Source organism: Sander lucioperca, chromosome 13, assembly GCF_008315115.2.
Source record: "Sander lucioperca isolate FBNREF2018 chromosome 13, SLUC_FBN_1.2, whole genome shotgun sequence".
Classification (NCBI taxonomy): Eukaryota; Metazoa; Chordata; class Actinopteri; order Perciformes; family Percidae; genus Sander; species Sander lucioperca.
Genome location: NC_050185.1, coordinates 8,436,705 through 8,460,334, shown reverse-complemented (window position 1 = coordinate 8,460,334; position 23,630 = coordinate 8,436,705). Strand labels below are relative to the sequence as shown.

The following is a 23,630-nucleotide window of genomic DNA, read 5'->3' as shown; positions in this document are numbered from 1 at the left end:
AGCTATTATAAACTATAGGAAACAAACTTAAAATCATATCTGGTTATGAAAACAGTGAAACTATCCTTTAATTATGTTATGGTCTATCTTGTTAAATTTATTTAAGACTAATGGCTGCATTTTAACTTAGGTCACCTCAAGGTTTGGGTATCATCTGAGATGATAACGTAACTTAAATCTTAGAGGGCTTGGCTGCAAAAGTTGCTCATTTATTAATCATTAATGTTAAGTGTTTATTTAGTTTACTACTCGCCACAGTAGTTGGACTGCATGAGCATCCAGAACACCAATATAATCAGTACTACTACTTTCACAGAGAATACGTCATATAGCACAAATACTGTGTAACATTTAGCAGTAATACTGTAAATTTAAGGGCAGTTTGAACACCATGGTGACATGTAACATTGTAACTTTATTTTTCAAAGATGAGGGTTTTGACAGAACAAGACTTAAGTGCTTCATTTCTATGAAGCACTCAGCGTGCCTCGGTCACTTCACTTGCAATCACTTTTTTAAGTTGAAAGAGGCAACCCCTCTTTAGATTTGCATTCTTATCTTTGAACTATTCCACTGAAAAAAAAGACATGAAAGCAACATGTGTGCTATCTAACATGAGCTTAAACACAACAGGGGTCTTTTGCATGCTAGCAAACAAAAACAAGGAGTCAGTGTGGGTTTCAGAATTAGGCTTTGTAATAAATCCAAAACATATTCGTGTTGCAAACTGACTTCAGCAATTATCAAATCCATGGAGATGTAATATTTCATTGAAATGTGAGTTGAAATCTGACAGACAGGTCATTCATATGCATATAGTCCATTTCTGTAATATATTTGATCCTGTAATTAAACAACAGAGAACGCAAATCAGATCAGAGAGTGCTTGCTGCTCACACAAATACACCTGGGAGTTGGCAGAGTGCACTACTATTTGCTGCTGCATGAGCAGGGGTTAGAGGTGACATCACATGCCTTGCACAAGAGCACATTTTGAATTGAAGGAGAGATTTTTTTTTTCTTCCCTCTGCTCCTTGCTCTGACAAGACCACCCCGAGTCCAAGGTCACAGAGTGGGAATGATCGGCTCCCATGTCCTACTGCTGCAATAACTGGGCTGTGATTACTATATCACTGTCAGCAGCAGCTCACAGGCTTGGCATCTCTGTCAGTCGCGGTTGGACCTTGGGCACCTGCGTCAGTGCTGAAACCGCGGAGCCCCCGTGAATAAGTGGGCCCACTCACTGCTGTGTCTCGCCTGGGAGGTTGTTGCGCAAAAACGCACAAGGAGGAGGAGGGAGGGGGGGAGAGAGAGTCCCCTCCAGCTGTCGAGAGCATCGCTGACAAGCTGGTCGGTTAACAGTGAGCCCTCCCCGCAACCGCTCGGGATCAGGGTTTGCCCCTTCTGACCGGCACCAATCTGAGATGGGTAGACGGAGGGGGCGGGAAGGTTAGTTTGAAGAGGGCAGAGCTTTGCGAGCGGACGCCGATTTCCCTATTAGGCTATTTCACCGCTGGAAGAAAATAAAAGCCAAAGCCAGTAGAAAATAACAGCTTAGGGAGAAATCAGTCGGACCACACGTCAGAACCTCATTAACTCCAAGGAAAGCCAGCCGGCAGAGAGGAGAAACAGCAAGAACGCATCCCTTATTGCTGCTGGTGAGATTATGATTTCTTTAAATGCTTGTCCTTACCTATATATGTGTTTCATGTAACGCCATTTATGATAGGTTTCGCACATGTCGCTGGCAGGATAATAGCCGGAGATGATTTAAAATGTGCTCCATGGCAATGTTTCATTCACATGCAACAACTGCTGTTTGTGTAGCTACCGCATTATAACTGATGGTTTAACAGGTCTCCCTGACATTCTGAAGTGGACGTGATGCTGATGTAAGAATGCGGCGCTGCATGCTTACAGCGTTGTCTTGTCTTTTAAATATTTGCTCAGGGAATGAAGTATTGTTTGGGCAGTGTAAGCAACACATGTGGGAGCTTTTTTTGTGTGTGTGGTAAATGCAGTTGAGACAATGGCGGTGTTACATGGTTTTTTCTCCAGCTTGACTTCTCAGGACAGTCAAATGGCAACACAATGCGACACCATACGCCAATTCTTACTTTCCATTAATGGGCAATTAAACGACGGCGCGCTTGACGTTTGTATTCATAAATCCAGCCTCATGCTTTGACCCAGCGTGCTGGAAATCCTGTCAGAAACAAGCCACCGCAACCAGTGACAAGACCTTGGAACAAACCCGCGTTACAGCGAAGGGTCTGGCAGCTATATGCGCCCCCCCCATCCCCACCACCCACCTCCACAGCAGCCCTAATGAAATAAAATGTCAGTGTTTGTGTTTCCGAATTGAGAAGTTTTAACTGACGCAAAAAAACAACAACTGATTATCTCTATGATGACGACAGAAAAAACAACACTTCCATGTGGTTGCCAAACGTTTTTCACTCGAAATTTATTTTTTTATTATATTTATATTATTAATTTATTTACCTCAAAATAGTTGTGTTTAGCTGTAGCATCTAATAAGGAAGCATAAGCCTGCCTCGTTAAAAAATCTAATTCTCTCTCTCTCTATCTCTCTCTCTATCTGCTTGCACAATCGACAATGAGCTGTATATAACAAAGAAACCTGTTGGATCTGCATTATTAAAATGTGTGTGCACACAGGTTAAAGCAGGCTTGGCATGCAGATATTTCCCAGCAGGAAGAATTATGATATTGCATTCATTTAGCTTCATCTTGTTAATGCTTTTCAACCAGCCTATGGCTGCATACTAGGTTCTTAAATTGCATACCCAGTTCCTTCACTTGCTTGCCTTCCTCGCATCTTACTACTTCCCATCGAGGAAGCATGGGAGAGACGTGAGGAAATCATGCGAGGAGAGAGGAAATGTGTTTTTAGAGGGATGAGACGTCCTTTCCTCTCGCATGAATTCGTCAGCTGTATGGACAGAGTAAGCAACAGCTATCAGCTGCCCGGCTTCCAGGAAGGCTGCTCTCGTGTATCCTCGCTCATAGCTCCTCAGAGATCCTTCCTTCATCCTCGCTCCTCTAGGCAGGAATAAGAGCTTTGAGACGGCCTTCACAACGGAGGGCCAGACAGCCTGTTCTCATGAACCAAGCATTTCGTGTTTTTTTTTGGATTGTATGCACCACATTGATTGTAGCTGAATACGAACGCCGCTGGCCTCGTAAAAAGGAGGTCGGGGTGGATGGGTGCGTCATAAAACACAGGACTTTCAAGCAAGGGAGCAGAGTTCGCTTCCTGAGGAAAAATGACTTTCACCCAGGAAACAAGTGTTTTAAAGGTCCCATGGCATGAAAATTTCACTTTATGAGGTTTTTTAACATTAATATGAGTTCCCCCAGCCTGCCTATGGTCCCCCAGTGGCTAGAAATGGCAATAGGTGTAAACCGAGCCCTGGGTATCCTGCTCTGCCTTTGAGAAAATGAAAGCTCAGATGGGACTCTTCCCCTTATGACATCATAAGGGGCAATGTTACCTCCCCTTTCTCTGCTTTGCCCGCCCAGAGAATTTGGCCCACCCATGAGAGAGAGACATCATGGCTTTCAAACGAGCAAAGTGGCAGTTGGTCAAGGCCACACCCCCACCCTCCAGCTTGCCCCCCCCATCTCTCCTCCTCAATAGCTACAGACACAGAAATGGCACATCCTAAGGAAAGCTCATTGTGGGACTGGCTCTAGTGGCTGTAATTCTGCACTAAGGCTGAATTTCGGGAAAGAGACTTCAGATACAGTATTAGGGGACCACTAAGGTCCATATAAAAGCATCCAAAGAGAACCATGTCATGGGACCTTTAATCCAAACCACGATCTTTTCCTAAACTTAACTAGTTGTTTTGGTTCCTAAATTTAACTTTCATCGTTGCATAACGCTCACTTTTTGTCACCTAAACTTAACCCTAATGTCCGTCGAAACTACCGGCAGCTCGTGGTGCTCTGTACCCGGCTCAAAGTCACTTAATCTTGGGTAAACTGAACTACCAACTACCGCTGATACGACCATGCGGCGCACCGTAGCCGTCATCTCAGAGCTCTGTAGCGGCTAAACACATCTACTAACTGCCGCTGATACGACCGAGCTGTGACGGAGGTCTGTATCCAGCGTCATGAAGCTCTGTAGTGCCTTAAACAACTAGCAACTGCCGCTCGGCATCAAGGAGCTCGTAGCCGGCCACTGTAGCCAGAGTCATGTCATGTGAGCTGGTGGTCTCCTAATTTCGTAGGATATCTTACGTTTTGGTGTGCATACATTTTCATACAATATCATACGGATATCACTATGAGAATGCTTTGGGCCAGAACAACTTCCGGTTCAACAGAGGATGTGGAGCTAACAAATAAGACAAGTGAGATCCAGCCAATGTCAGAGGCAAAGCCCTGTTCTTAATTACTGGACATCATCCAGATCAAGGCAATAAAAAGTATTTTACTCTGAGGATCATTCATCACGCTGGCCTTTGCCTGTCACATTTTAAAGAGTTCCTTTTCTGCACATCACATATTCATGTATTTACCACACCTCTAATTTGATGTAACGCAGAGTCATCTGTAGCTCCTTGCAGCCTTTCCCCTGCCATCTCTCAGTCTGCACGCTACAGGGGTCATATAATGCAATGACTCCCTGGACTCATAAGTGTGACCACAAGTAAATGACTTTCCTCAGCCAGGTTCTTCATCTGTTGAGACATACACAGCAGAGAGCCCCTTTTCACAGCAAATGGCCGTGTGGTGAAAGGGAAGCAAACTCAGATTTATTGGCCAGCAGGGAATGTGTCAGGGAGAGCAGATTTGTTTTTGAGAGAGGCGTTATCTTTTTCCGAGAGTTGCAGATGGATTTGTTGTGCTTCTGTGACTCACTGTGATGAACCTGCTACATCTGAAGTAGCGTGATTAGAGGATTTGTTTGTAATTGCTATTATTTGAATTCTGCATGCAGATGCAGCCAAATAAAACGGGTAGCGAAGATAGAGGCAGATTGTTGCGAGGATTAGCATTTCCGTATCATTCCTCGAGGCACAGTAAGGCATGATGCAGTAAAATGCAAAGTATCTCGGGTGATTACAAAATAAACGAGGGTAATATCTCCTGGAGTGTTAAGGGAAAGCACTGTCGTTTTTTGCAGGAGGCAAATGTTTTTTGCCTATAAATTAATGTTAATGTTAACATATTTTGGAAATTACTTAGTATACTAAATAATAGGGTCACCCTCCATTATTGTTCATGTTTGCAGAATAAAAAAAGCGCGCGCGCACACACACACACACACACACACACACACACACACACACACACCTGCACAGAAGCTTGTTTTGGAGATGACAATATGTACTGAGAGCCACCACACAGCTCAAGTGGACGTGGGGCTACGGTATCAAGCTATTGGCTGATAATGATAATAATCACAGGACAGGACGTAATCCAGAGAGCCCTCTAAGTATATTGGAGCCGCAACCATGATCATGTCAGTCATGACCAAGAATCTTTGAGGGGAAATTTAAAGAGTTGCTCCATGGGGGCAAATATGATAGGAAGTGGAACAAGGCAGGACAATGAGAAGGCCATGCTGGGTTAATAGAGACAGGAAGAAACAGATACACACGTCTTCACTTCACTTAACCAAGGGGGTAAGCTTCTCCTTGGAACGCGTAGCTCCTATGGAGCCATTTTGATGATAACAAGCCATCACCTCACATTAGCATTCCATTGACTGCCATTCATTTTGGCGCCACTTTGACAGCGAATAACTTTACATCTGAAGCGTTTAAAGACTCTATTTGTCCATTGTTTATCTCTAAAGAAACACGACAATGGCTCCATTACCTTGTATCTCACGTTTATGGCTCCGTAACTTAACTATTGTGTCATAACCACGCGACTTACTGTCACACAGTAGAGAAATTACCGTACAGTACAGGAGAAGCTCGCAGGCAGTTTCGTCTCACATTAGCTGTTTAAGTGTAATTACTAATGTTAAATAGCATTTTAGTTAGCAATAATTAGCCTGTGCCTATGTTATCTCCTTACATATACCTACGCTCTCCGTCTCTGCAAGATTGGGAATGATTGAGATTTCTCTTGGCACAGCTACCAGAAGACTTACAACTTTCAGACAGGTTGCTCACGGCACATTTACGTCGTCTCTCTCAGTTGGAGGCTGCGCAGTAACGCTCAGCGCTCACCGGAAAAGTGCTTCTAATATCCTTCACTGCTCTCTGTCCAGAGCAACGGGATCTGTTGGTCCATTTTATATATGTCAATGCATTTAACCAGCACAACCAAATATCATTTGTAGGATGAAGCAAAGAAATTGAATATTTTAAGGTTGTGAAGTGTTTTTGCATTACTCTAACTTCAACTTATTCACAAGAATTTTACCTACCCCACTCATTCTGTGGCTTGGTAAGCTTCCATCATTTGCCCATTTATGTGCAGGAGAGGAGTAAGATTAATCACAGACGCTCCATTTACACAGGAATAATGTTGCCTCCACATGCCTACTGATTTATGATAATTTCTGTGATTGTCACCGATCTTAATCCTGTACAAATTCTCTCCCATATCTGTAATTTGTTACGTAAAAACTCCACAAACGACTCGTATAACTGTATTCAGGCAGAGACAGAGGACTCTTGACAAGAGCGATCTCATGTGAATGCACATCCCAGTGATTAAGGAACTAAACCTGCCTGCCAAAACAACATTAGACATTTTTCAACAAGTACATTATGTGCAGAGCAAATCATTGACTGTTAATCGATGAAAGACTGAGCTGCCACAGTTGCACAGTTACGCCGTTGAAATTGCTCGTTAGATTATCATTGAGATTAGATTTGTTATTTGAAAGTATATCTGCGTATTTAGCTGTAGACCACTTGGCCAAAGCAGTTATTTTTTTGTGGGGGTAGAAAAAAAAAAACATAAAAATGAAGAAATATGTGCAACATTTTGCACAATTTAGCACACTTGCCTCTAAATGAATTCATGAACATTCATCTAAGAACACCTGCTCAGGATCTATTGTCCCCGCAAACATTAACCTTTTGTTTCTCACACTCCGTTTGTATTACATGGGAAAGAGGGGAGGAGGAAATCTCCATCACAGACACACAATCATGTTCTACTAATTAAAAAAAGCAAGAAATCATAGATCAGAGCAGGCATTTAGTTGAAGATTTAACCCAGATTAGAGTCACTATGAAATCTGCATATTTGTACTGTAGTTATTGTTGGAATAAAACCTCCATTTTGATTTTATAGGGTCCTATTTTTAAGAACTTAAATCCATATGTAACTGGAGGTTGTAGAAAACATAGCTCTCGCTTATTTTCACCTACTCTTCTTAACGGTAAAGTATATGTCTCTCAGGGTTTACTCTTATTAAGGTTGACAGCCAAAATCTCTTGAATGTCATAATCTTCCAGGAGCCTCAAAGCTTCATCTCAGGGCTGGCTGTATTGGCAGAATGTCTGAGAACCCTGGGATACTCCTAAAATGTCTGACATTGTATTATACACATTCTAGACCTGAAATGGTGTTGAAGAAAGATAAGTGCTGCATCTAAAACTGTGACACCTCTTAAAACGTTGTTTGCTCAGTGAATAATTGCTCCGGTTGTGCATTAATTTGATCAACTGGCATTAAAAAAGGAAGTTAAGCATCATATATTGGACTTTTGATTGAAGTTGGCAAAGGACTAAGAGGTATTTTAGGCCTTTCAAGTCGAATGCCAGATAAGTTGAAAAATAGTGCTTGAAGGTTATTGGCAAAGACAGAGGGTGCATATATTGTGAATCAAGGTCCATGGCACAAATTGCAGTCAAGTGTGCTGTGTGCAGATGGAGTGACGGCACACTTCTGGTGTTTTTTAGGCTGCAGGCACACAGGAATAGAGAATTTAACCCATATATGGTTCCTTAACGTCCTGTACACGATCATATATATATATATATATATATATATATATATATATATATATATATAATGTTCCTGTTTCTCTTCATATCTCTATGAAATGTAACCAACATAGTTAGATAAACAGCCATTATTCTGCTCTAACACATCACGTTGACCATCTCAGTCACAGGTTTACCTCGATTGCAATTACACAGTAAATGTGACGCTTCAGGCACTACTTTTGTCACACACATTGGAAAAAAAGGGCAATGTACACAGCTGTTGCCTCGGTAACCCAGAGTTTTTGGCTGAAGATATGGAGAGTGGATTATTGGGAACTGGTGGCCCCGAGGGCTTTCTGTGATGTCAAGAGGAGCTTTAATTGTCTTACCATTTTTTTTTTAATGGACCCGATTAAATTGTGTGTGTCCCAAGTGTCCCGAGGGGAACACCAACTTTAACACTGATCATTTTTACTGCTGGGAAACTGCGTGGGATGTCAAGATATAACTCAACCAGTGTGAGGCGGGAAAGAGTACACAAGTTTTTGTGGTTATTCTGCGAAAGCCTAGTGCTCACTGCACAATATTTAATCAGGAAAAAACAGTGAATCTGCTGTGTGTGATCCGGCTTTGGCAGTGCACAATGAATCATGATCAAAATTCAATTGCAGTTTTGACATATCCCTGACTGAGTGAGCATATGCTCCCACCAAAGAGCAAAATAACAAAGGCAAAATAATCAAACATGCGAGAGCAAGGGAAAAATACCACAATGCACTTTCTCGAGTTTGTGCTGTAAACTTATTCAGCTTCAAATGATCTATCCAAAACTATGTATGTGCAAATGACCCAAAACATTTAATCTAACTTCTGTTTACTTTAAGGGATGGCACTTGGGCCTCACTCGAAAACTTTGTAATGTCAAATAGTATGAAGGCAGTAATGATTGACAGTAGAGCTTAAAGCAGGGGTCTTTTTTAGGCCAAGGACCCCTTAACTGAAAGAGAGACAGATCAGGGATCTCTAGCCTACTGCATATCTTGTATAAAATGAAGTTGCATATTAAACTGGGCCTACAGTAATGTGGAGGGGGGCCTAAAGCCTTTATGCATACCTTTTTAGTGCATAGAATACTAAGCTAATAAAATAATAATTGTTGGCATGATTTTATAAATCATGTTTTAATGTTAAACATATATGTGGCACAGTGAATCCTTATTAACTGTATCTGTGGATCTTAGTGACTACCTTACCTATAGACCATTAAGCCTATCATCAGTGTGTTTTTCCACAAATAGGCTGATTTATATTTGCCAAAAAATTTGGAGGCCCCCCTGCAGTAACTCTGAGGACCTCCTAGGGGTCCCGGACCCACTGTTGAAGACATCTGGCTTAAAGGGATAGCTTGGATATTGAAGTAGGGTTGTATGAAGTATTTATCCATAGTCAGTGTATTACCTGTAGGTGGCTGTCAGCACGCCCCCAGTTTGGAGAAGCAAGCATACCGACGAAGAAGCTAAGCTGTGGACAGGGGCAACAGCTAAACGTATTTTAGCCACCTGAAAAAGGACCATCTAAATCTATCAGTTGAGATGTGAACTATATTTAGAATATTTTCACCACTTTACCTTGCCGTCAGACAGCTCTTTCCGACGGGGATCTGAAGCCGTTTTATCTATCTATGCTCTCTTCAAAGCCACCAGACAGAAAAATAAGAGTGATTTTACCTCGCAAAACACAGGAGTTGCTGTTCTACCGCTGACTCGATCAGTTGGTTGGTTTGCCATTGTGTGACTTTGGTGTTTTAAAGAGTTAGTCTGGATTCACAGACACACAATAACACAAACTAACTAGCCAATCAAGGTAAAGCAGTGAATATATTCTAAATATAGACTACACTTAAACCAACATTGATTTTTTTGTAGTTGGGCCTTTTTTTAGGTGGCTTAATCGATTGTGTTGCTGCCCCTGTCTATAGCAGAACATTGCTTACCTTCCGTGTCGGTATTCCTGCTTGCTTCTCCAAACCGGGGGCGTGCCGAGCTAATACACTGACTATAGATAAATACCTCATACAACCCAACTTCAAAATATCCAAACTATCCCTTTAACAATTATTGTTCAAATAATATTTTCTGGAAAAATGCCTAACATTCCCAGTTCCCTGCTTGTCACTTTCAATGTATTGTATTTGTTTGTTATGTGATAATGAATTGAATATCTTTTAATTTTGGAATGTTTGTTGGAGAAACAAGCAATTTAAAGATGTCACCTTTGGCTTTAGGAAATTATGACACTGATGTTTTTGTATTTTCTGACATTTTATAGATCAACCGAGAACAAAATGGGCATACAAATAAAAATAGTTGTTAGTTGCAGCTTTACTCGACAGTAAACTGGACAGTGCCGTTCTCTTCATCATATAGCAAGTTGAATGCGCTGTACACTGTTTTATGACATAGCCTATGCAGAGGACTGCAATGTTCTTATGTAACTCAATATAACTCAAAGCACATTTCTGCACAGAAATCAACAGCCCCCCTACTTATAAGTAAGCTCACTACTGAGACCATAGTATTATTCCTTTTTTTATCACAGGCTGCCAGATGATTGTGGGTATTTTAATGTGTGTAGTGTTTGGCCACCCTCATGCTGTCTCAGCCTACTCTTTATTGCACCAGGTATAGCATAGAGAAATTTCTTTCAGAGAGATTATTTTATATCCCTATTGCATTGCCATGCTCCAACATGGTGTAGGTGTGATGATAGCTGTTGAAATGTATCTTTCAAATGCACAAGGGGATTTTACAGTTTAAATTATAGCATAAATTGTTCATGTCAAGAACAATAACTATCAGATTTTCTGCATTTGCCACAGGAAATCTGTTAGTCAAGGTTATAATAACTGACTAACCTAAATGCCTTAATAAACAGAGGGAGTCATGGGGATAACCAATGCAAAATACTGAGATCAGACAAGGCTGCAGGGATGCAAGAAGAGTAAACATCAAAAATGATTTTATTTTTTATTTTTTTTAAATGGCCTTAATTGCGATGCCACTATGCTGGAAGCTCATAAGCTAGCAGCTTATAAGCTAAGGCAGCCCTGACAACAACAGCATGGTCACTTTTAGTCTTTAGAGCAGTAGTGGTAGTGTGCACATCCCCACCGGTGAGGTGCAGGGCAAAAAAGGAGCTGGATACAACTAAAAAGAATTTTGCCTGAGGAAGACCCAGCAGGGTCGAAACGTTGCAGGACAATAAACGTATGGGAGAATTAGAAGAGTGCGGGCACCTCATTCTTTTTAGTTGTATCCAGTCACTTTTAGTCTTTAACCTTGACACAGAAACCGTCAGGAGGCTCCTGTCTGAGGATTTCTGTCATGCGGGATTTTAAGTTCAAAGACAAGTTGGGGTCAGGTCATTAAAAGACTAAAAACCATTAGCATTTCTAAAAAAAATCAATTAGAAAACAGGTATCCTTTGACAAGATGCTAAAACAGGGGTGATGCGATCCTGTCTCTTCGCTTTAGTTAAAAGCCTCGCTTTTTAGGAGTTTCATGGTTGAGACAAATAAAGAAGGCTCTGCATTTAAAGATCAACCTTTTCTTCTATCTCAACTAAGGCTGCACGATATGAGGAACATATCTAATTGTGATTATTTTGACTGATATTGCGATTGCGATATGATTCACGATATAGGAGGGAATGATCATTTTGGTATCGTTATTCTAATTTTATTGAAATATATTAATATCCAAAAATAAAAATGATTATAGTGTGATTTTTATGACGATCTGTACCAAACAAAGATTTTTTTCTTTTAGTCTGTAGGATACGATTTGTAGGCTGGGATGTCTCTGCAGCACCACAATACTAAATTCAGAATGGTTTGACACATATTTTGCCTTTAACAAATATTGTACGCGCCCCGTAAAATTGTGATTAATTGTGCAGCCCTAATCTCAACCACAAAATGTTCACAACTAACAGAGAGTTAATAATAAAACATGGTTTACTCAAATGCCCTGACCCTGCAAGCACTTTTATCAAGAGACAGTGCTACTTTATTACATTTGTTAGACCATGAAAGTGAATTGTAGACACAATATACCTCAACAAAACATTGTACATATATCTAAGGTTTGCTTGTTTGGTATTAGCCTGGCAGAGGAGCTTTTATTACACATTATATCCTGCCTGAAAATGTACACTACAGACATGAACAGAAGTGCAGCTTCCAATGCATCAACAGCACCTGCATAAGCCTTTACAACAGCTACAGGGCAATACCTATGAATACTGATTCAATCCTTGGGTAATTGTAAAACTGGGGCCGTGCAAAGACTTTCTCATCTTCTCAAATAAAAATAAATGTATAAATGTCACTAGTGTCCAGTGTCAGTTTGTCCTTCTATGTGCTCAAGAGTGCAAGTGCAAGCTTTTAAGAAAGAGGAGGGAGCTGATATTTATAATAGGCAGAATGTGTAACTATATTTTTAGTCATTTCATTTGCACAAATAAAACTACACCACACACATAAATACCAGTCAGACAAAAGGTAGAAAGGATGACATTGTTCTCAGCAGGGATGGCATCTTAATGTCACTGAGCTAGACAGTTAGATATTGGCTTTGCCTTGATTTATATCCATAAACATCACAAACAGGCAAAGGGACAACTTTGTCGGACTCTGACACCCACCGTGAATGAGTTTTGACTTCATGCCAAGAATGTGAACACAGTTCTCTGTGAGGACAGGATGGCTTGCAGTAGTGACTCTCTCCTCCTGTAAAACCTGTCACAGGTTACCTTGGAGAACATGGCCTTTTCCAGTCCTGCAACACATGCTTGGAGGGCTGGAGAGTAATGCAATAATATATTGACTTTTGTTTCAGTGGAATCATATCGAAATGATATGATGATTGCAAATTTTGTTTTGTTTAGGGCTGCAATTAACATTTATTTCCATTATCGATTATTGTTCTGATTATTTTCTCGAATTACATTTGGTCTACAAAACACAAAAAAGTGAAAAACGCCAATCTCAATATCCCAGAGCACAAGAGGACATCGTGTAATGTCTTGATTTGTCTGAACAAGAAAAACAGAAATAGAATTTTTCAAATTTGAGAACCTACTACTATCAACTCTGACATTTCTATTTGAAAAATGACTTTACTTGCCACTTTTTATGTGGATGTCCCATCAGTGTTGATGGTAAATGTAGATGACTGAAGTAATCAATTCCTTAGTGTGTGCTATATTGATAGAGAAAGCTGCAGTTTGCAGCTGCAAAATGTGGTGTTCTTCCTGCATTTAGTGCCGCCATGTAACGTGACAGTGACGTAGTCGGAGGCAAGGAAGAACTACAGACTTTTTCAGCTTGGATTTCGCTTCCCGGTAGCCAGATGGTGTGCTCTGGATGCAGCTCAAATACAGTACTTCGTTGCTTTCTACACTTGTATTGCAAACAATCTACGTTTCTAACAGCGAAAATGGCATCCCAAATATGAGTGTGGATGATGTTATGGACGACATAATGGTTGTTAATCAAAAGTGGCCAGTTTAACCCCCCCAAAAATCTTATCATAATGATGAATGTAAAATATGAACTGTTATAAAAGATGACAAGTGGTTGGCTTTCTAGATTCAATGTAATTGGCAAGCAAAGAAAATTAGAATTTCACACAACCCCCCCGCCTCTGTGTGAGACTTGGTAGCGCCCAACCTTTCTCCGTGTTTTTCATGCACACAGCACGGCGGGGGTAAGGGTCTGTCAACAACCCGTAGATCCTATGGTGCCATTTTGATGCTAACAAGCACTCACCCGCCGTTAGCATCCCATTGAGTGCCATTCATTTTGGCGTCACTTTGACAGCGAATAACTTTACATCTGAAGCGTTTAAAGACTTTATTTGTCCATTGTTTATTTCTAAAGAAACACGACAATGTATAAAAGGCTCCATTACCTTGTACCTAACGTTATGGCTCCGTAGCAGGCGTTTTTGTAAAAATAGGCTAACGATTGTGTCATAACCACGCGACTTACTGTCGCATAGTAGAGGAATTACCGTATAGTACAGGAGAAGCTCGCAGGCAGTTTGGATTTACATTAGCTGTTTAAGTTTAATTACTAATGTTAACTAGCATTTTAGTTAGCAATAATTAGCCTGTGCCCATGTTATCTCCTTACATATACCTACGCTCTCCATCTCTGCAAAATTGGGAATGATTGAGATTTCTCTTGGCACAGCTACCAGAAGACTTACAACTTTCAGACACGTTGCTCACGTCACATTTACGTCATCTCTCTCAGTTGGAGGCTGCGCAGTAACGCTCAGCGCTCACCGGAAAAGTGCTTCTAATATCCTTCACTGGTCTCCGTCCAGAGCAACGGGATCTGTTGGTCCAGTTTATATATGTCTATGGGTGTGACTCGTGAATGCTTCGTGAGTTTATTCATTATGCAGAGAAGTGTAAAAGACCGGTCCAAAGTCTGCGCTTCTTTTCCTGGAACTCGTATTTCTTTCATAGGATTTTGTGTAATAAATCCATACTCTTAGATCCAATATTAATAATGGCTGAATATCAGATTCAGCCGTTATTATTCGAGCCAGAGTATACGGCTGAAGAAATGCAGCGGAGAGAGACTGCGGCTGAGTGCGGCAGAGAAACACCAGCAGGTTAAATTGCCCTTAACAGAAACTGAATCATTCTGCTGCAATGAATGTCAGTGTGGGCTGTTTTTGTTGGATACCGACTCCGACGCCAACCCAGAGAGAGCCAGTTTAGCCAGCTATTTTGTTGAGTTTCCGATTAGGGAAATGCTGAAATTTAAGTTGGGCTTTTATTGTGAAAGGTAAAAACTGTGTAAACAAAATGTAGCGAAGCTGTAATGCATTGCCATTTGACAATGTAAAAAGAGTTTTTGCTGTCTTGGTTTACGCTTGTTCAGACGCATCTGGGTTTATATTTTATTACCTGCATAAGTATAGGCGCAACTCAGCACTATGTTTTGGCTGCGTGTCAGTAGCTTGGCTTGCACGCAATGCATCTGATTACTTTACTTTTGATTGGACTAATCTTTGCAGCTCCAGTTTTGTTTTGATAGCATGCAAAGCATCCGTCATCATATATTCAATGTGATTACAGTGTTAACGTTGAATTTGACATTGTACATAAGACAAAACATCATGATATATACTGAAGGTGCAAGAAAACATATGTGGATGATTTTATAACCATTTGGTCAAGTCATCTAGTGAATCATAAATGGCCTTCAATCAATGCCTGGCTGTTTCTGGTCGGTTGATGTCTCTCTCTTCCCATTGTTAGCTGTATAAAGCTTTTAATGAAAAATGTGTATGTTTATATATTCTGAATTCCTAAACTCAGATTGCTCAATGTACTAAAGTTGTGTTGTTCACGTTCCCTGTTTTTCAAGGTGCAAAAAGTATTTAAATGGCATGGGTGGTTTGTTTACTCAGGTCAAGTAACCTTGTAATGGCCTTATAAAAATCCAGTACCAAGTGGGATAAAAAGCGTAATCACCATATAAAAGTGAATTCAAATGTGTAGTGATTTTCTGTCTTAATATCGCCTGTTCCTTTTGGCTGTCTTCATGTAAATTAGGGCTGAACGATTAATTGCATTTGCGATAATATCGCGATATGTTAAAACGCGATTTCCTAATCGCAAAGGCTGCGATTTGGTCACATGACACGCGAGAGCAAATCAGTCTGCACTCCGCAGAGAAAGCATCAACTAGCACGCTAACGCTACGCGGTACCTTGAGCTGATTTCTGTCATTCAAACAACTCTGAGTTGTAGTTTAAAACTTTTACAGCCATTTTAATAAAATGAAGGGTTTTATTCAGTCTTGAGTCCATACATGCAGTTAATGAATACAGGCACACAGAACTGAAGGCTCGGTTGGCAACGATTAGCTCCGGTTAGCGGTTAGCTCCGTTATAAAGATATGGAGTGGAGGAGCTGCCACTGAGAGGGGTAACAACCAGACTGATAAATGACGTTCGGGGAGCTTTCACAGCAGCGTGGCCGCGGTGTTTCAACAGTTTTATTAGTACAGTTAATCCCACGGCAAGAACACCAGCAACTAGCTAACGTAACGATAGCCTCTCTGAGCAAGTGCACACGGCAGCACGTAACTTCACGAGGGGGAGGGGCTGGAGGCAGCTCCTCTCTGTGCACTGTAAAAAATTACACTGTTGTGTGTGTGTGTGTGTGTGTGTGTGTGTGTGTGTGTGTATATAGATATATACTATATTTTTACTTATTTAACTGTCTAGTGTGTAATTGTGTGTTCATACTATAAATTATATTATTATTCTTTGTTGAATAATACAGAAGACTAAGAGCTTAAAAAAATAATCGAATATCGAATCGCAATCGCAATATTTGGGGAAAAAATCGCAATTAGATTATTTTCAAAAATCGTTCAGCCCTAATGCAAATGCTCCTATTGTCACGTGTGGCAGAATGGAAAATTACCTACCAGGTGCACACATACTACACTGAACGACCTAGTGCTTTTTGTTTAGTTTTCAATTATGGATGATGAAGACCAGAAAAATGCAGGCTGCATTGGTGAATACAAACTTTTAGGAAGCTATTGTTGGAGCCTAACTGGCCTGCTTGCTGAAAATGGCCAATAATTAACAAAATAACAATAAATCAGTTATTCAAATTGCAATCAATTATTTTTCAGTTGATTGACTATTAATTAATCTATTGTTTCTGCAGTAGTCTCGTCTCAAGTTTTCTATTGATTGGCGATGACTATTTTGTGTGTGAGGTAATGTGTGTTTAATAAGTAATTTCTTGGTATTTTCATACTTTTTTGTGATAACGAGTTTGAAAATATAAAATCACTGAGTCCTGACATTAACAGTAGACTCACAGTAAGTTTCAGTTGCAACATGATAGAGGCTGGTAGGCCATGAAAGACCTAACAATAAACTGCAGAACGTCCTAAAAAAGCACAAAAGGACCAAGACGCTCTTTCCTTACAATACCTTCAGGGTGAGATTTGTGAAAAAAAGCAGGGGGGGAGGGGGGGGGGGGGGGGGGATTCATGCACAACAAAACATGCAAGAATTAAATCTCCCTTTCAATACCATGGATATAGCACCACTCGGCCAGCCATGCCAAAACACTTATTTATGAACTTCAATATTCAATGGAAAATAATCTCTAAATGAAATAGCACAACACAGCACGACACAGTAAAACACAGAGCTTTCAAGCCGGAGAGCAGAGTTCACTTTGCGGCGAAAGCTAAATACTTTTCACCCAGGAAACGCTCCTTCGTTCCTCGGGAGTGTTTTAATCCAAACCATGATCTTTTTTCTCAACTTAACTAGTCATTTTGGTGCCTAAACTTCAAAGTCATTTCTGGCTAAACTCCACTACATGGCCTCTGAAAGGACCGTGATCTGGCGGTGCCTGTAGCCGGCTCACAGTCACCTATTGGCGGCTAAACAACTGCCGCTGGTAGCCGGCGTCCCAGAGCTCTGTAGTGGCTAAATACAACCAGCAAACTGCTGCTCGAATTTTATCGTCCCTCGCACTCTAGACAGTTCACATTACAGCGCTTTACTTAGTTTAAAACACTTATATTTTAGGTATATAATGGTCTATTGGTGAAGTAGCATTGGTCACTTTGAGGCGGGGGATACATTTTGTCCCCACCGGGGGACAAAATGTATCATGGCTATATCCATGCAGAGGCAGGGATATGTAGACCAGAAAGGGGAAAATCCCAATGTGATGTTCATAATAATCAATATCATAAAAGAATATACACAATAGCTCACATTGATAACCACAAAATCTTGTGTCGCAAACACACTCCACACTAGTGTGTGTCCAGATTGCAGGAGTACTGGAGCTATTATCAGCATCACACTCCATTGCTGCTTAAAACAGAGTAGCATGAGCAGTGCTTAACTGAGTGTTGCTCACACCTTGCTCCAGTCAGTTAGACTTGTTGTAGTTGTGTTCATCACAGCCTCTGCCCAACTAGCAAACTCCGCCAGAGTGATAACTTGCTGCACCAGCAGTCAAAGTTGCTTTGATCACCACAATCAGCCTGTGCAGCAGCATCCCACACAGAGCATCCAGAATTATGCCCGTCGAGATACTCAGTCACACTTGCCACAGTTGGGCTAATGTAGCCACAATCCAAGTAGCCAGCTGCACCGAGCTGGTGTGTGGCGTGATCTCCCATAGTTGTACCCATGGTTGCACTCACCATACCTGCATTCAGCATCATTCTCACCAGACGTGCTTACCTCAGCCGCAATCAGTCATGCTCACTGGAGTGGTATACACAGCCTGAACATCTGGCGCTGTACGCTACATGAGACCAAGCAGCCATAGTTGGAGTCACACTTGCCAGAGGCACCCTTACAGCTGCCATCATTCACACTAAGTGGGATCCTACTGGCCGCACAAAAAGCCCCAGTAAACATCCCATCCACAGAGACTCACAGCACGACCCAAAGCTGATCACAACCCTGTTCAGAATCACGCTCACCTCATTCACACTGGAGGGAAATCTGATTACTATCTAGACCGGGGAAAGGTAACTTACAATGGGGGAGGATACCAGAAAGGCTATGAATTTATTTATGTACCAACATTCATGAGTCGACTTTAAATATGTCTTCTATCCATCTGTGTTGTGTAATAAGAAGGTAATAGAACTTGATGTGTGTGCCATGATTTGTGGGATTCACATTTGCAGCGCAAGGTCTTTTTTGAGGCACAGTATCTGCTCTTGAGATAAGATGAAATATTTCTTGCAAGCCTAATGTATTTCAACGATCAGTAATATCCCTCTGTGTCATACGGGGAGAATGGGTGGCCAACTCTTGCCTGTGGCATACACGCCTACATATCTGGCTGAATGACGATAAGGTAAAATATGAATTGCCAGTATTTGTTCAATATATGGACATTTCTAGTAACACACATGAAACTGAATCCCCCGTTTAAAGTGTTAAACTGTATCAGATGATGCTTATTCTCTGTATTTCAGGGCAAATCTTTTATTCCAAGTTTAAAACAGATGGCATTTTCCTGCAAATACTTATGAAATATTCAAGGGCAGTTTAAGAAACTGGTGGTGAAAATCTCGCTTTTTGCTGGTTTATTTCATATTTTTTATTTAATACATTGTTTAGTCAAGAGTTGTGTTGCCCTACGACATACCTGCCACACATTCAGGAAGGCAGATTGTTTTTTATAAAACCAATAAAGTAAAATGCTGAAAAGTAATAGTCATATTCCTTGCAACATGAATGTGGGCTTCACTATAGCAACAGATGAGATTCAATCTATTTCCAGAAATAAAATAAGCTTGTTGCTTTTGAAAACTGCTTCATTTATCCTAAAAGTAGCACCTCATAGCTTATGTTCTGCCTCATTCATCCGTAGCACTGTTTGGCTCATATTGTTATAGAGTGCATCTTTGATTCCTTACAGTATATCCTTGTTCGCATAGGATAAGAAAACAAGAACACTCGTTCAACACAATTTCCGTCTAAGTGGCAAAGATGAGCCAATAGAGCTTCAAGGTGAACCACAGCATGGATTTTTTGATTTATGGTTGAAATTATTCTGTTGGGCCAGTCTAGTGCGTGTGCTGAACTCTCCTGCTCTTTGTATGGCTATTACCAGGGAGTGAAACCTTGCATTCCAATTACAGTTAGGCTATATAGCTGCCATTCATGGTACTAATGGCGATAGCTTCTACTTACACTGAATCACCAGCCTGCCCATGAATACTTTACCTGTTAGTATGATAGATAGCTACTGATCAAGCCACTTCAGAGATGCACCCTTAAGTTTAATAGATTCAGTGAGGTTGTATAAATACCCACTTGACTCTCACAAAAATAAGCAGCAGGATGTAATATGTTGCTTTGAAGTTTAGCTTCAAGAGGGTCAGAGTTGCAGATTCTAAAAAATATGTCAAGGACGCATTAGGGACAGTGCCATTGCTTGATTGATCATGACCCTAGTGGTCTCTGTTTTAATTTCATGACACTATTTTAACATGTTTAGACATGCCTTTAAAACACCAATAAGCTTTTATGTTAACTAGATAATCATGGGCTGCAATGGATGGTAGTCTCCTTCAACACCATATATACGAAGACTAAGTGTCTACAGCCATGATGAACAATTTGAAATGAAGATGGTTCTAGAGGAAACGTCAAGGGATGAGCAAAGGGATGACAATTTTCATGTTATGGCAACCCATCCAATAGTAGTAGAGACATTTCAATCAAAACCACAAATGCCTACCTCATGGTACAGGGAATGTTAGGGGATCATTAGGATACACATGTCTGGGAGTCCAGGAATGTCTGAACAAAATGTTCTGCCAGTACATCAAATAGATGTAGAGATATTTCATTGGCTGAAGTGGAAATTTTGACCTGCTGAGGCTTTAGAGGAAAAGTGAGAGGACTAAAAGGTCTGGACAACACCTGCCATGTTCATGCACAGACCATTTTGTTACAGTAGTGATATGAAGTAATATATGAAGCATTTGATTGATGGCAATGGAAGTCCCATTGGAAAACAGCCCATCTCATGCTCGTGCACTGGTGCGTCTTAAATCTTAGTGAATCCACAAGATTGAAAGGGCAAGATGAAGTTAGACAGATCTTTGCCCTGTGGCCTATTATGGCTTCTTACATGTTTCTCTGATGACTTTGGATGACTATCTGCCAGTCTTGTGATTAGACTGTATTAAAGATACATTTTTCAGACTCACTTTATGATCCAGAAAGCTGCAATTTAAGTCAGGGTGGACTAGGTAAATGGATCAACAATTAATAATGCTGATGATGTACTTACATATTTCCTGTATGGCCCAATATACAGTATCTCAAGTTGGTTCCAGTGGTAATTACCTTTTGAATTCCACTGCTGAGTACTGATTTTTACCCTTTTGGACCAACCAAGCAGTGGGTGCCATTTAGTCCTTCACCAATTACTGATGCCCACCTATTGGCTGTATAAAAGGAAACGGTCTGAGACCTCTGATGCTCGAGTCTATACACTTCATTAAGTTAATGGTTCATGAGTATAAGAAGTTGATTGTAGAGTGGTTTGGAGAAGCAGTTGGAAAAAGTATTTTGCAAAGCGCCTGAAAACCGCAATGTGACATGGAGGGTTTAGCTCATTAACGAAACTAGACAGTGTGAAAGTTTAAATAGCAGAGCCGCTGTTGCTTCTAGGCTCGTCTTGAAATGTCTTTTTAGCAATATACTTTATTGGGTAAGAAACATTAAAAAATGAACAAGAATGTAACCTGTACAAAGTGATTCCTTCATAATTTATTGCTTCCTGGCTTGAAGCCAGTGTTCCTTTGGGAGACAAATTTTATGGAGCTGTGACTCAGCATCTCGCATAGTGGGCAACAGTTTGTTCATAGTCATGTGATGGATATTTGTTCTCTCGATAAATGACTTTAAACGTAATTAGTTTGAGCACATAATGTCATAAGTTTGAAATGATTTATTATGTTCATTTCGATTTTTCCTTTTTAGTTTAAAATCTAAAAGATGGATTTTAATTTAAAATACAATTTCAATAGTGAAATTCCTTTTGGTGAAAGTATTTCCATATGAAGAGTTTCTATTTCAGAAAGCTCATCACTCCAGGTGTTGAGACTAATGTGAAATCCAACATGTTTTATTGTAGTTAGACTTCAGGTCAAGAGTTCTCACTACCTATTTAAAGGTTATTACTTATTTTAAATATATTCCTGAATTTTATGTTTCATACTTGCACTGGGGCTAACTTAAAACTCCAACTCAACAACGAGGAGCTTAATAGGGCCAGCAGACCCTCCTGGCCTCAAGCAAGCCCACCAAGCACCTCAAAAACTGCATTGTTCAAAGAATCAGACACCAGTGAGATGGCTAAAAATGGTTTAGAAAATGAACCAAGTGAGTATTTAGCAGGTTAATCATAAAACAATTACTGCCATGCAAACACGTGAAACATGCTGTTAGCCATGAATAATGCAGGAACCCCCAGGGCCAGTTAGTGGGGGGTGAATCATCATTCCAAATGAGATTTCTCAGGTGATACCTTAGACACCACCATGCCTGATATTGATGAATTCTAAGTATAATAATGCAATTTTGCACAAGGTCCATAGGTGTGGCCTGCCTCCATGAGGCCATCAAGCTCATTTACATATGCTGGTTCAAGTTCCTAAGAATATTATCTCATACACCTGGTCTACCCTTTGTCAGTGTTTCTAGAGTACCATATAGTCCACAGCGAATTCCAATGTTCTCTCACCACTGACACAGTATTGCATGCTGTATCCTCTGCATGCTTTGCCATCCTACACTCATTTGTATTCCCATAGCATCCTCACAGCGGTAGGTAACTGTGCTGACTGGCAATATCACTCCCTGCACACAACTGAGCTGTGTCAACATAACTGTGAACTGACTGGCTAAACATGTGTGTCCATGCAGGCAACAAGAAAGGTATTAGTCTGTTCAGCCTTAGTTTTGTTGCTGTTTGTTGAGTCACTGTCATATGAAGTGTAATCAAACTCCAAAACACCTGTTCTTACATTCATCTAAAAGATAGGCATCTCACTTTCTTTCTTTTTTTTCACTCTCCTTTGCTGCATTGAGTGATAATTTGTCATTGCAAACTCAATACTTTCTACTGCAAGTATGTTTTTTTATGGAGGCAGCTGCTGAAATATTAACAGTCACAGATGTGTGAGTGAGTGGATTCGTTTAAATGTTGCCAGGAATGAGGAGAAGAAAAAATATGGTTCCTCATGGAATTGCATGTAACAGTTGCTTATTAATTTGTGCAAATATCAAATCTCCAATCCGCAGTCCCTTTTTTGTATCTTAAAACGAAAGAAACATGGGTCGTTGACATCTCCTTTTGGTGCACTGGAATACATAGATACATCCTACCACTGATGCATCCTCCCAATTACATAATGCAATGATGTTCACAGCACAGTATACTGTAGGGGAGTACCAAAAATACAAATCAATACTTTGGGACACGTGGTGTACATACATTACAAGCCAACTGCAAGTATAAAAATACAACCCAACACAAATCAAAAAAAAGGAAGAAAAAAAAAAAAATTAAGTGTGAAAGAAAACAGTAATTCAACAAAACTAATACTTCTAGTTGACCCCACCCCCCGCTGGGCCAATTTTCAAGATCAGACTGCATATGGCGGTACGGTTACATCTCACTTCTCAATCCCCCCTTCTGGGGCACACTTCTTCTCATTGTAAGCCAGTTTGGTTACCCCTCCTAATGGGCAAAGACTTTATTCCAGCTGTAATCATAATCCATTGAGGAGATGCAGAACGTGTCACAGTCTAAACTGAGATATTAATTTCCCATCCATGTGGAGCCCCGCTCTGCTGGCCATGTAATGCTATCAGCTTTGAAGGAATCTTGTCTGGGTAAGCCTTTCACAAACGTTCTGTTTGACATCCATTTTCTTGCTTCTAATTTTGATTTCGCGAGAAAATTCCTTTTCAGAATAAAAGCATCGCAGTTGATAGCTTGTGTCGTAGTGTCGTCTCGTTTTTTCAGAGGATACTAAATGAAAACAGCAGTAGATTTGTGTGTAATACAGTTAAATTTAAACCC

At 40.5% G+C, this 23,630-nt stretch overlaps 1 protein-coding gene across 3 annotated transcripts in view; it reads left to right on the top strand.

Moving 5' to 3' along the window:
* The first annotated feature begins 1,335 nt into the window (after nucleotides 1-1,335).
* The window catches only part of gabra3 (gamma-aminobutyric acid type A receptor subunit alpha3), a 109,531-nt gene continuing 87,236 nt past the window's right edge, over nucleotides 1,336-23,630 (top strand). The window contains exons 1-2 of one of the 3 annotated variants that reach the window (XM_035990992.1): nucleotides 1,336-1,658; nucleotides 4,240-4,242. The gene's annotated coding sequence lies outside the window, so the exon portion shown is untranslated. The remainder of the gene's footprint in view (nucleotides 1,659-4,239; nucleotides 4,243-23,630) is intronic. The other 2 variants (XM_035990993.1, XM_031310983.2) reach the window with 2 other exon arrangements.